Raw genomic sequence first — 5,146 nt, 5'->3', positions numbered from 1 at the left:
TATTTTTGGCCCTTGAGTTCCCTCCTCTGATGTAAAAATAATCGACTATGTTTATAAAAAGTTATTCATTGGCGGGACTTGAGCTCGGTGCCGCACGTTCACTACATCCGTCGTTGATAACTTCGCCCCTCCGCCCCCAACCCTCAAAACGCCCAGCCAGCTCTTCACCGTCACCATCTGCCTCCCTCACCAGCACCACCGACTCATGTCCTCCCAATTTTCTCAATAAGGCCAGAACACCCCTGCAGGCTTCTTCTGTTCGTCTGTCACATGATTTAGTATTGCCCAGCCCCCCGCATCACCCCATCCCTCACCCTGCCTGCCCTACGCACTCGGCAGATGTTCTTTCAGTGTGCTCATGTCCATTGTTCACACTCTTCAGCTAACATCTGTACACCGCATACGTGTTTCATATCCAAACCACGACATTGGTACTATTGCAGTCCCTTCATGGAGATCCTTTGCTGCCCTGCACCAGCATTCCTGCTATTTTTTTTTTTTTTTACGGTTGGCCTATAGCACCGGTAGACTTTCTTGATGAGGCCTGGTGGTCGGCCCGTAATGGCACAGGCAAATATTTTATAGAGGCATCATCTTCCTTGGCTCATGCTGCCTCCTGAAATTCATCTTTGATCCTCTCTAGAGAGTTTATCTAAGGTCCGGGTTAGATGGTGGTCTTCAGGATAGATGTAGGTAGTCTTCGGGCACTCGGCGATGGCTGAAAATTGTCAGCTTGTAGCGGCGGGCGGGACTTGATACCGGGTTCTCCAGGACACCGCGCCCGCACGCCGAACACTCAGCCACCGCCTCAGCAATAATAAATTTTCATGATTTCATCTGATATTATCATCAGTGTTGCTCTGTTCGGTATTTCAGCAGAGAGTTTGCCCCATAAAAACAAGTTCCATCACAAACATCCACAACAACTTCAACAATACAAGGAAGCACAACCACAAGCACCGCCAAGCATCCCGGCCCTCACCAAGCAACATGCTGCCGCCGCGTCCTCCACGCCCCACGACGCCACGGGAGGGGAGGGGGTGCCATACCGCGGGAGAGAACAGTAATTACAGGTGTGAGGCTGCGGCGTCGTATTACACCTGGCCATCAGTCAAGGCAGGGGAAAAATAACTAAAGGGATCAACTTTACCAAAATTTTTGATCACGTGGAAAAATGTTCGAAAAATAAAAGTAAGCCGCAGGAGGGGAAGAAAATCGTTTAGCGTTGTAAGCAATAATGAGGGTGATTACTGGTAATTACGGAAGTGAACCCATTAGCACAGGCTGTTGAACAAGAGGAAATTATATTTTCCCTGAAAATTATGCGGGTGCCAACAACATCATGTGTACAACATATATATATATATATATATATATATATATATATATATATATATATATATATATATATATATATATATATATATATATATATACACACACACACACACACACACACACACACACACACACACACACACACACACACACACACACACACACACACACACACACACACACACACACACACACACACAGACACACATATATATATATATATATATATATATATATATATATATATATATATATATATATATATATATATATATATATATATATATATATATATATATATATATATATATATATATATATATATATATATATATATATATATATATATATATATATATATATATATATATATATATATATATATATATATATATATATATATATATATATATATATATATATATATATATATATATATATATATTCACGCCTTCCACTTCATCCCCTTTACCCCTTCCCCTTCTACCCCTTCCCCTGGCGCCAGATCACGTAGCTCAGCCCGGCAATGACTCCTCACCTCTTTGTTGTTGACTTACCTGAGTGTTTTTTCCTATGACATCACACGCCTTGTTTACACGCACGTACTTATTAGGGTGATGGCAAGCACGTGCCTGTGTGCGTTATATTATGTTATCCCCGGCGCGTGTGGGTGGAGGGAACGGCCACAGGCTCAATATCTAAATCTCATACGATGTTTTGAAATAAACTATATAGATGACTGTTGGTAGTTTTATCGAGCCTTTTCCCGTTTAAAAGACCCACGAACATTAACATTTAGCTGGGGCCCCGGCCATTAGTGGAGGGCCTACGATGGACTGTGAGGTACACGGCCCTCCCTTCACCCGTGGCTACGAACAACCCTTCAGATTGTACATAAGACAAACGATATCAAATGTTGGCCTTACCATGCAGCAAATAGTTTAGTAATAGTAGTAGTAGTAGTAGTAGTAGTAGTAGTAGTAGAAGTAATGGTAGTAGTAGTAGTGCGTGCCGAACATGTCCCCCCTGGACACATTCCCTTTTGGACATTTCCCCCTCCGACCATTTTCTACTCAATTATCTATATAATAAGAGCGAAATAATAAATAAATGAATAGTAAACATACTATTAAAGATAAGGAACATATAACAAAAAAGAAATATGAGAAGTAAGAAAGAAAGAGGGAAACAGATCAAGTTTTCAGATGTTCTGTGCGCGTTCCCGAGGCCCTTCGACTTTCCATTCCAGAAACGGTAAACGCCGTGAGCAGCGCATTCACAGTACTTACGATTAATTTCATAATCCAGTCTGGTAGTTTTAAGAAGCGAGTTCTTGCATTCGCCCTCCACGAGCCTCGGAAGGGATAAGGAGCGCCAGCGAGCCCAAGGTCTCGCTGGCGAGCGTGGCAGTACTGGAGGGCTCCCCGAAGGGCACCTTGGTGTTCCCCGGGGCGTCCGCGGAGGTACCGGAGATCTGCACGGGCAGATGGGGCTCGTTAGCCGTGGTAGGCAGTCCATCTAGGAGAGCAAACTCCGAACAATATACCGGGCAGGTGAGGCTCGTTAGCCGTGGTAGGCAATTCGCCTAGGAGAGCAAACTCCGAACAATAAACCCGGGCAGGTGGAGGTCGTTAGCGTGAGCAGTTCACCTAGGAGAGCAAACTCCGATTACAAACCCGGGCAGGTGGAGGTCGTTAGCGCAAGCAGTTCACCTAAGAGAAGGAAAATTCTGACCACAAACCCGGGCAGGTGGAGCTCGTTAGCCGTGGTAGGCAGTCTGCCTAGGAGAGGGAAAACTCCAAACAATAAACACGGACAGGTTGGGCTCGTGAGCCGTCATAGGCAATACACCTAGGAGAGCAAACTCTGAACAGAAAACCCGGACAGGTTGGGCTCGTGAGCCGTCATAGGCAATACACCTAGGAGAGCAAACTCTGAACAGAAAACCCGGACAGGTTGGGCTCGTGAGCCGTCATAGGCAATACACCTAGGAGAGCAAACTCCGAACAAAAACCCGGGCAGGTTGGGCTCGTGAGCCGTCATAGGCAATACACCTAGGAGAGCAAACTTCGAACAATAAACCCGGGCAGGCGGAGGTCGTTAGCCGTGGTAGGCAATCTGCCTAGGAGAGGGACAACTCCGAACAACAAACACGGGCAGGTGGAGCTCGTTAGCTGTGGTAGGTTATTCGCCTAGGAGAGGGACAACTCCGAACAACAAACACGGGCAGGTGTAGCTCGTTAGCCGTGGTAGGCAATTCGCCTAGGAGAGGGACAACTCCGATTACAAACCCGGGCAGGTGGAACTCGTTAGCGTAAGCAGTTCACCTAGGAGAGCAAACTCCGATTACAAACCCGGGCAGGTGGAGCTCGTTAGCGTGAGCAGTTCACCTAGGAGAGCAAACTCCAATTACAAACCCGGGCAGGTGGAGCTCGTTAGCGTGAGCAGTTCACCTAGGAGAGCAAACTCCGATTATAAACCCGGGCAGGTGGAGGTCGTTAGCGTGAGCAGTTCACCTAGGAGAGCAAACTCCGATTACAAACCCGGGCAGGTGGAGGTCGTTAGCGTAAGCAGTTCACCTAGGAGAAGGAAAACTCCGAGCAAAAAACCCGGGCAGGTGGAGCTCGTTAGCCGTGGAAGGCAATACACCTAGGAGAGCAAACTCCGAACAAAAAACCCGGGCAGGTTGGGCTCGTGAGCCGTCATAGGCAATACACCTAGGAGAGCAAACTCCGAACAAAAAACCCGGGCAGGTTGGGCTCGTGAGCCGTCATAGGCAATACACCTAGGAGAGCAAACTCCGAACAAAAAACCCGGGCAGGTTGGGCTCGTGAGCCGTCATAGGCAATACACCTAGGAGAGCAAACTCCGAGCAATAAACCCGGGCAGGCGGAGGTCGTTAGCCGTGGTAGGCAATCTGCCTAGGAGAGGGACAACTCCGAACAACAAACACGGGCAGGTGGAGCTCGTTAGCTGTGGTAGGTTATTCGCCTAGGAGAGGGACAACTCCGAACAATAAACACGGGCAGGTGGAGCTCGTTAGCTGTGGTAGGCTATTCGCCTAGGAGAGGGACAACTCCGAACAATAAACACGGACAGGTGGAGCTCGTTAGCTGTGGTAGGCAGTCCTCCTAGGAGAAGGAAAACTCCGAATTCAAACCAACCACACACACACACACACACACACAACCAACCGGGCAGGTGGGGCTCGTTATAGGCGTCGTAGACAATCCAAAAAGGGGAATCAACAAAAAGAGGATAATAAAAGCGAAAACACGAGAAGAATATGACATTAGAACCGGACATAAAAGAATAATGTAAGATGGAACACCAAAGAAGGGATAGTTAAGAAAACAAGATCGAGAAGACCATAAGATACACGCGGATCATCCAGACTGACACAGAAGACCAAAAAATGGATGGCATAAAAAGAAGGGAAAAAAATAGTGTAATAAGAACGCACAGAAAATAACGTAGAAATATAACACCAAGAAAAGGAAATAAGGAAAATATAGAAACAACATCAAGAAAAGAAAACAAACATCATCCACCTTTCGGCCCTAAAGTCAACATCGCCAAAATTATGGGCGGGTCTCTTCTGGGAGGAAAGAGGCTCACCCAGACCGACGAGGAACACCAGCAAAGGATGATACAGAAGAGAAGAAAAACATCGAAAAAAGAAAACCAACAGCAAGAAAAAGAACACCAATAAAATTATGTAAAAAGAAAAAAAGGACAGAAAAACGAAAAAGAAAAAGAAAAAGAAAAAAAACAATAAGTAATTAAATAAACAGCAGAATTAATAAAA

The 5,146-nt window shown here is 45.8% G+C and overlaps 1 long non-coding RNA gene across 1 annotated transcript; it reads left to right on the top strand.

The window, feature by feature from the left end:
• The first annotated feature begins 3,384 nt into the window (after positions 1 to 3,384).
• On the top strand, positions 3,385 to 4,739 carry LOC127007634 (uncharacterized). Its single transcript, XR_007760310.1, has 2 exons — positions 3,385 to 3,763; positions 3,827 to 4,739. It is a non-coding gene; the product is annotated as an uncharacterized LOC127007634 (long non-coding RNA).
• Positions 4,740 to 5,146: the final 407 nt, after the last annotated feature.

Source organism: Eriocheir sinensis, chromosome 36 (genome assembly GCF_024679095.1).
Source record: "Eriocheir sinensis breed Jianghai 21 chromosome 36, ASM2467909v1, whole genome shotgun sequence".
NCBI classification, from domain to species: Eukaryota; Metazoa; Arthropoda; class Malacostraca; order Decapoda; family Varunidae; genus Eriocheir; species Eriocheir sinensis.
The sequence above is the reverse complement of the archived record's forward strand: the minus strand, read 5'-3'. Positions and strand labels throughout refer to the sequence as shown.